This window comes from Capsicum annuum, chromosome 11 (genome assembly GCF_002878395.1).
Source record: "Capsicum annuum cultivar UCD-10X-F1 chromosome 11, UCD10Xv1.1, whole genome shotgun sequence".
Taxonomy (NCBI): Eukaryota; Viridiplantae; Streptophyta; class Magnoliopsida; order Solanales; family Solanaceae; genus Capsicum; species Capsicum annuum.
This window is the reverse complement of record NC_061121.1, coordinates 21,172,693-21,182,278: the sequence shown is the minus strand read 5'-3', so window position 1 is coordinate 21,182,278 and position 9,586 is coordinate 21,172,693. Positions and strand designations below refer to the sequence as shown.

Below are 9,586 nucleotides of genomic sequence, written 5' to 3'. Positions count from 1 at the left end.
GTATATGTTGGACGTTCTTACCAAGGTAACCCATTTCATTAGCTTTGGGTTACGGTATCGTCTTACCTACCGGTGGGATGTGGTAGGTGCCGTCATGACTCAAAATAGGGTTGTGACATCCCGACTTAGTTGGTATTCTTGAATTTAGAGGCTTTTGTGAACAGGATTGAGATGTCATTGATGTCTAGCTATGACTCTTTAAAGTTTCTTTTGGTTTTATATATCCTTTATTGACTTGATTGACTTTCGATGTTTACTTTTATTGTGCTCTTGAGGCAAGGCTAAGGGGGTTATCTTCGGACCTCGATGAGCTTGAGATGCCCGTCACGACCAGGGTCGGATTTAGATCATGACAGTTCTTTTTGCCATCCAACCACTTATTATTCCCTCCGTCCTAATTTAAATATCTTAATTTGATCATATATGAAATATAATGTTTAAAAAATAAATTAGAAAGGTTTTAATCTTATGATCTTAAATTAAAAATATATGTAGTCCTTTAAATCTTATGATTTTAAACTTAATATTAGATCCGAAAAACTTAGTAAATATAGAAAAGACTCGTTTTCAGATAGATAAAGAAGAAGATAAAACACTTACTTTCTCCATTTATTTTTATATATCCGCTATATTAAAAATAGATGTGCATTTTGTTCAATTTGAAAAACCAACGAATAATTTATATGTCTATTAGCTCACAATATTATTCATTATCCTATTCATTTTTCAAAACATTAAAATTATTACTTCCTCTATCCAATAATATTTGTCCACTATTGACTTGACATATATGTTAAAAAATAATAAATAATAGCGATAATATTAACCTTTGAATATAGTAATAGTCTTGGAAAATGCATCAAGTATGAATAATATTTAATAAAAAGGATAAAACGCACAAAAAATGGTAAATTATGCACTGATTTTTCAAATTGAACAAGTATTGTCGAACATCTTTAATATAATGAACAAGTATTGATGGACAGGAAGATTACTCCCTCCGTTTCAAAATAGTTGACTTTTATTGACTTAATACTCGAAAAAATTTATTAAGGATTTATTTTACCAAATTGGTTTTGTTAATTATGCTTGGAAAATGAAAATTTAAGCATATATACTTTGTTAGTCATTTAATAATAAGAATAGTATCAAAAAAGTATAATAATATTCACTTAATTTCATACAAAAATCTACTAAATTAAAATAAATATTTTTAAAAAATGAGTCAGCCATTTTGAAATGAAGAAATTTAAAGAATGATATAATAAAGATATTCTTATTTATTATTTTTAATATGCGCGGACAATGCAACGAGTCTCCTCCAAATTCCACGCAACCCACGTAGCGTCTCCATTAATTGTCAACTCTAAAGATGCTCCTTTACTAGATCCAATATGAAAGCAAATAAACAAATTGGTGCCTTTTCATTGAAGTAAGAACTATCCATTAAATGAAAGAAAATATATTTAATTTAAGTTGCACAATTTCAATTTCAAGAGTCAAATAAGTTAATTTTTATGGTAAATTCACACATAAAAGTATTAAGTTAAGTGAAATAAAATTTATATATTTAAAAATTACTATAAGTCATAATATTTCAAAAAATATATGAAAGATTATGGTCAAATGGAAAACTTGTTTAATAAGTACCATTTGGATGAAAAGAATAACAAGAGTATTGAGAGGTTCCGTAAACAACCCAAACAGAGTTTTTTTTTTGACATATTGACTTGATGGCAGCTTATAGTTCTGTTATTTCTCTTCTTCAAACTCTTGAACAACGAAATCCACAACTCTTTCATTGTCAAACTACTGAAATGTTCGATTTTCTTCGTGCTACTGCAGAATATTTTCGAAAAGTTCTTGAACAAGCAAGCAAGATCAGGCCGTCTAACACGGAAAAAATCAAGTCTTTAGAGGAAATAATAAGGATTGCTGCTAATAATGCAAAAGATGTAGTTGACCTGAAGATATTTCATATCATCAAAGACACAAGCGCAATGAAAAAATCAATGCAACGTGAGGATTTGCTACAAGTTGTTGAAAAAATGGATGCAACAAAGATAGAGGTGATGACGATTGTTTCTGAACTTAGCGCAAGCATTAATGATATTGTTGATGATGAAATTGTTGAAGTATCAATGCTGCCAAATTTGGAAGATGTCGTGGTGCGGGGACTTGATGATGACTTGGAGTTAATAGTTGAAAGACTGAGAGGACGACAGTCGGATCTAGACATTGTCACAATATCAGGAATGGGTGGTATTGGTAAAACAACACTCGCCAGGAAAACTCATGATCATCTGTCAATCAGGTATCATTTTGATCTTCGTGTCTGGGTTACTATATCTCAAGAATATCGAAGTAGAAATGTATTACTAGATGCTTTACATTGCATTTCAAAGCAACCAAATAGTTTCATTGGAGAAGATTATGATAAGAAGGATGACAATGAGTTAGCCGACCTGGTGCAAAAGAAGCTAAAGGGTCGAAGATACCTTGTTGTTGTTGATGATATTTGGAGTACGGGTGATTGGGATAGAATAAGACGAATATTTCCTGATTGCAACAATAGGAGTAGAGTTTTATTGACTACTAGGGACACCGAGGTAGCAATGTATGTGGATTCTAATAGCCCTCATCACATGACCCTCTTGAATTTAGATAATAGTTGGAAATTACTTTGTGACAAGGTTTTTGGACCCGAACATGATCATCCTCCTGAATTAGAAGAAATTGGAAAGAGGATAGCAGAAAAATGCCAAGGACTACCCTTCACGATTTCAGTGATTGGGGGATATCTTTCTAATGACCAGGACATTAGAAAGTTGGAAGTATGTTGCCCAAACCTTAAGTGAAATCATTGCTAGTCATCCAGATAAATGCTTAGGATTGCTCGGTTTGAGTTAGCACCACTTGCCTAATCATCTCAAACCTTGCTTTCTTTCTATGAGTAGTTTTCCAGAGGATTTTCAGTTTGAGACGTGTATATTGATCCAATTATGGATCGCAGAAGATTTTATAAGTGCATTCGGAAGTAGTAAAAGCTTGGAGGAAGTTGCAGAAGATTATTTGGAGGATCTTATTAGCAGGAACTTGATTATGGTAAGAAAAAGGAGATTCAATGGTGAGATAAAATCATGTGGAATTCATGATCTGCTACGTGAATTCTGTTTGAATGAAGCTGAAATGACAAACTTTATGCATGTTAAAGAGTACTAACCCTACTCTTCCAACACCAAAGCATAATGTTTGTCGCTTCAATTTTCAAACCCAAACTCATTTAGTTGAGGATTGTTGTAAACAATTACCCCCAACTGCCAGATCTATTTACTTATTTTGTGGCTACATATTTTCTAAAAGATGGTCTTCTGTAAAACTTGAAGTTTTCTCCCGTTTCAACCTTCTCCGGGTATTGGCCATCTTTCATGAAGGTGTCTCTCCTCCTCCATTCCCACTTGCAATAACAAAGTTATTTCATTTGACATATCTTTCAATCAGATGTAGGGATAAACTTCCTGCATCAATGGCCGCGCTTCAGAATTTGCAAACTCTAGTTATGGATGGATTTAATATAATTTTACCAGGGAAGATATGGATGACGAAGAAATTGAGGCATATTCACGTAGGACGATACTATACTTTTCCTAGCCGTAGAAGAGAAACTATTCGTAATAAACATCTTCCAATAGATTTGCCAAATCTAGTAGAACTTTCTCGTCCCTACTATAGCAATTGTACAAATGAAGTGTTTTCTGCCATTCCCAATCTAAAGAGATTGAATGTCTATGTAAGCTGTATGAGAAGGAAGTATCGTTTGGACAATCACCTCATTGATATGTCCAGCTTGAGAAAACTCGAAGCATTGAAGTGTTTCAGCAATGATATGTATCAACACTTCTATTGGCAGCCACTCTCCATGAAGAGGTTTGTTTTCCCGTTATCACTTAAGAGGTTGAGTTTTAGTAAGTGTAGATTTCCTTGGGAAGACATATCAACTCTTGCCATGTTGCCAAATCTTGAAGAGCTCAAACTTAAATACAATGCGGTCTTGGGTGAAGTATGGAGATTGAGTGATGACGATAAGTTTGAAAGCCTCAAGTTGTTGTTATTTAGCAATATATATCTTGAGAGTTGGGAAATTTGCAGTGATAGCTACCCAAATCTAAAAAGTCTTGTTCTGAAGAGATGCGAATGCTTGCGAGAAATTCCAACAGATTTTGGGGAAATTTGTACTTTGGAGGCAATCGAGTTACATGAATGCAGCAGGGCTGCTGAGGATTCTGTGAAAAAGATTGAACAAGAGCAGGACATGGGAAATAATTTCCTTAAGGTCTACATCCGTAGCAGTGGCAGTAAGTTTTACATCTCTCCAGAAAATTCGTCGATTCTTCACAATATTAATTAGCTCCATGAGGTTAAGGTGATGACTTCTACTTTTTATCTTTGCACATATGCAGGTTATTGGTAACATCTTTTGAGGGAAAATATATCTTGCGCACAGTGAAAGCTTTAGTGCACTGGGCTACCGCTTTCATTAATATATCTACCTTCATTTCCAAATACAAAACCTTGTTAGTTAATATTTCGAAAAGTAAAGTCTTGTATTTTTGTTTTAAGTATAAGCATGCTTGGTGCATGTGTCTCATATTTTTGTGAGTTAGTATTTTATAAACCATAACTATTGATATACTGCAAGATTTTTTATAAAAAATGTGATAGTTCGAAAATCGCAATGAATAAGGTTTCTTTATAATATTCATTTGCTTCTGCAATTTTATATAGAAATTCAGTATCAAATAACATTATAATGTCAACTCGCCAAATTATACACAAGGGCGGAGCCAGAAGGCAACTTACAGGTACTGCCGACCCAATAAGGGAACGTTAGTAGATCAGTTTTATTCAACTATTGATGTACTGCAAGATTTATATAGTTCGAAATGAATAAGGTTTCTATATATTATATGCATTTGTCTTCTGCAATTTTATATAGAAACTCAGTATCAAATAACATTATAATATCACCTCGTCAAATTATATACACACAAGGGGCGGAGCCAGAAGGCAACTTACAGGTTTGGCCAAACCAAATAAGGGAAAGTTAATAATCCATTCCCTGCTCTGATGTTTTCTCTATCCCTCACCATTATGTTTGCCATTTTGTTTCTTTTTGGACACTGCCTTCATATTTGTTGTACTATACTTCATTAAATTTTGACAGTTTTTAAAGTCAGAAGCAGCTGCTGCAACAATGATTAGCTAAAATCTTGAAACAGCTTGGTCAGTAACAATATTTTGAGAGAATTCAGAACCTATTCCAGCTATAGTATTTATTGATCCTTCTTGAATATTTCTGGAATGGTTATACGCAGTAGCTAAGGGGGTTCAAAATCTGAAGAAGTAAACGTACCAACTAACCAAAGGGGGTTCAACGTCTACTCTATATATAGAGAAAAAAATTGACCATATATAAGTAGTATAATTTTCTGTCAAAGGTCCTCTGATGATCCCCTGGCCCAAAGGTGGCTCCGCCCCTGCTTATATGTGGTACTCCCTGCGTTTCAATTTATGTGGCTTGACTAGAGAAGTATGAGGATAAAATAGCCAATGTTCGTGTGAATTCAAACATAGATCTTCAATTCCTTTGAAGCAAAATTTAAGGAAAAGAGGCAAATAACTCGACCACAGACTGCAAGATCTTTTAAGTTGAGCCCTTCAAGATTTGGCAACATGACAAGAGTTGAAATATAGCTTTGCCCGTGCCATCAACTATTTCTAATAGCTTCTCTATGAAGTCAACATGTGTCGAACCATAACGTTATGCATTAAGATACACGTAGATGATGTAATTTGTGTTCAAAATGCTTTATTAAGGGAACAATTAGCAAAAAATCCAGGTGGATGACCAAGCACAGATTTTATATAATTATATACAAATGGATGATCAAAAACACAAAAGAATGCCTAATCTCTTGAGAAAGTCAAGAGTTGAATCTCATAAGCATATAATTAGTTGCCCGTGCCAGATATGAAATTGCTACTACACCAACTCTATATGATTAGGAAACCTTACAAAAGCAATCAGGATGGCAAGCATATATAATAGTATTGTAAATTTTATTTCAAAAGAATTCAAGGATCTATGTCTGAACTCACACCAATCATTAGCTAGTTTGATCCTCGAATTCTCCATCAAGCTACATAAATTGAAGCAGAGGGAGTCTTACTTATAGGCACAAAAGACATATACAAGAAAGGATTAGAGAGTGAAACTTGCAGTATATCAATAGTTATGGTTTGTAAAATACTAACTCACAAATGGGAGACAAATGCTGATGCACCAAACATGCTTATGCCTAAAACATAAATATAACAACTGACAAGAACACAAAAGAAAGGCTTTACAACAACCACAAGATACCCCGTGTATAAAAGAAAAACTCCACTTTTAAAGATATAAACTAGTAATACGGTTCGTATTTGGAAAGTGAAGGTAGATATATTAAAAAATGGGCAGACATGTATACTAAAACTTCCTCTATGCTTCAGATATATTGTCCCTCAAAATATTGTTCCAATAACCTGCATATATGCAAGATACAAAGTAAAGTCATCACCTCAGCCTCATGAAGGTAATTAATAATGTGAAGAATCACAAATTTTCTCGAGAGATTTAGAACTTACTGCCACTGCTATGGATGTAGACCTTAAGGAAATTATTTCCCATGTCTTGTTGCTCTTGTTCAATCTTTCTTGCAGAATCCTCAGCTGACCTGCTGCAATCATGTAACTCAATTGACTCCAAAGTACAAATTTCCCCAAAATCTGTAGGAATTTCTTGGCATTCACATTTCTTCAGAAAAGGCTTTTTAGATTTGGGAAGCTATCACTGCAAACTTCCCAATACTTAAGATATATATCGCAAAATAATAACAACTTGAGGCTTTCAAACTTGTCGTCATTGCTCAGTCTCCATACTTCACCCCAGGCTGCATCGTCTTTAAGTTTGAGCTCTTCAAGATTTGGCAACAAGGCAAGAGTTGATATGTCTTCCCAAGGAAATTTACACCCACTAAAAGTCAACCTCTTAAGTGATGTTGGGAAAACAAACCTTTTCGTTGAGAGTGGCTGCCAATAAAAGTTCGAGAACTTACCATTGCTGAAACCACTTCAATGCCTCAAGTTTTCTCAAGCTGGACATATCAATGAGACGATTGTCCAAAAGATCCACCATTCTGATACAGCTTACATGTATATTCAATTTCTTTAGATTGGGAATGGCTGAAAACACTTCATTTGTACAATTGCTATAATAGGGAGCAGAAAGTTCTACAAGATTTGGCAACCCTATTGGAAGATGTTTATTTCGAATCCTCTCTCTTCTAGGGCTAGGAAAATAATAGGCTCCTCCTACATGAATATGCCTCAGTTTCTTCATCATCCATATCTTCCCTGGTAAACTTATATTGTTATATCCGTCAACAGGAATAACTAGAGTTTGCAAATTCCGAAGCATAGACATTGATGCAGGCAGTTTACCACTACATCTAATTGCAAGATATGTCAAATGAAATAACTTTGTTATCGAAAGTGGGAATGAAGGAGGCTCTACATCTTCATGGAAGATGGCCAATACTCTGAGAAAGTTGAAACGGGAGAAAACTTCAAGTTTTACAGAAGAGCCTCTTTTAGAAAATAAGCTGTCACAAAATAAGTAGATAGATCTGGCAGTTGGGGGTAATTGCTTACAACAATCCTCAACTAAAAAAGTTTGGGTTTGAAAATTGAAGCGGCAAACATTATGCTTTTGTGTTGGAAGAGTAGGATTAGTACTTTTAACATGCATAAAGTTTGTCATTTCAACTTCAGTCAAACAGAATTCACGTAGTATATCATGCATTCCACATGCTTTTATCTCACCAGTGAATCTCCTTTTTCTAACCCCAATCAAGTTCCTGCTAATAAGATCCTCCAAATAATCTTTTGCCACTTCCTCCAAGCTTTTACCACTTTCAGACACACTTATAAAATCTTCCGCGATCCATAGTTGGATCAATTGACATGTCTCAACCTGAAAATCCTCTGGGAAACTACTCATAGAAAGAAAGCAAGGTTTGAGGTGATTAGGCAAGTGGTTATAACTCAAACCGAGAACTCCTAAGCATTTATCTGGATGACTAGCAACGATTTCACTTAAGCTTTCGGTAACATACTTCCAACTTTCTAATGTCCTGGCCGTTTTAGAAAGATATCCTGCAATCACTGAAATCGTTAAGGGTAGTCCTTGGCATTTTTCTGCTATTTCCTTTCCAATTTCTTCTAGTTCAGGAGGATGATCATGTTCGGGTCCAAACACCCTATCACAAATGAACTTCCAACTGTTATCTAAATCCAAGAGGGTCATGTGATGAGGGCTATTAGAATCCGCATACATTGCTACCTTAGTGTCCCTAGTAGTCAATAAAATTCGACTCCTGTTGTTGCACTCAGGAAATATTCGTCTTATTCTATCCCAAACATCCGTACTCCAAATATCATCAACAACGACAAGGTATCTTCGACCCATTAGGTTCTTTCGCACCAGGTCGGCTAACTCATTGTCATCCTTCTTATCATAGTCTTCTCCAATGGAGACATTTGCTTGCTTTGAAATGCAATGTAAAACATCTAAGAAAATATTTCTTCTTCGGTATTCTTGAGATATTGTAACCCAGATACGAAGGTCAAAATGATACCTGATTGACAGATGATCATGAGTTCTTCTAGCGAGTGTTGTTTTGCCAATGCCACCCATTCCGGATACTGTGACAATGTCTAGATCCGACTGTTGTCCTCTCAGTCTTTCAACTATCAACTCCACGTCATCATCAAGTCCCCACACAATGGCACTTCCCAAATTCGGCAGTATTGATACTTCAACAATTTCATCATCAACAATATCACTAATACTTGTGCTAAATTCAGAAAGAGTCTCCATCACCTCTCTCTTTGTTATATCCATTTTTTCAACAACTGGTAGCAAATCCTCGCGTCGTATTGATTTCTTCATCAAGCTTGTGTCTTTAATGATTTGAAATATCTTCAGGTCAACAGCATCTTTTGCTTTATTAGCAGCAATCCTTATTTTTTCCTCCAAAGATTTGATTTTTTCCGTGGTAGATGGCCTTATCTTTCTTGCTTGTTCAAGAACTTTTAGAAAATATTCAGCAGTAGCACGAAGAAAATCGAGCATTTCCGTAGTTTGACAATGAAAGAGCTCTGTATTTCGTTGTTCAAGAGCTTGAAAAAGAGAAAATACAGCACTATAAGCTGCCATCAAGTCAATATGTCAAAATACTTTGTTTAAGGAGGTTACAAAACCTCTAAAGCACTCTAATGATATACTTCTTTCCATCCATTTTCATTTGATTAATTAATATATTTTCTTTATTCTGATGGACAGCTCTTACTTCAATGAAAAGGCACCTATTTATTTATTTGCTTTCAGATTGGATCAAGTAAACAATCATCTTTAGAGTTGACAATTTAATTGAGACACTACGTAGGTTGCGTGGAATTGGAGCTTTTCTTTTAAGTCATTGGA

General features: G+C 34.9%; 2 pseudogenes; one reads left to right on the top strand and one right to left on the bottom strand.

The window, feature by feature from the left end:
• Positions 1 to 1,681: 1,681 nt before the first annotated feature.
• Positions 1,682 to 6,583, top strand: LOC107872523 (annotated as a pseudogene).
• On the bottom strand, positions 6,542 to 9,413 carry LOC107870914 (annotated as a pseudogene).
• Positions 9,414 to 9,586: the final 173 nt, after the last annotated feature.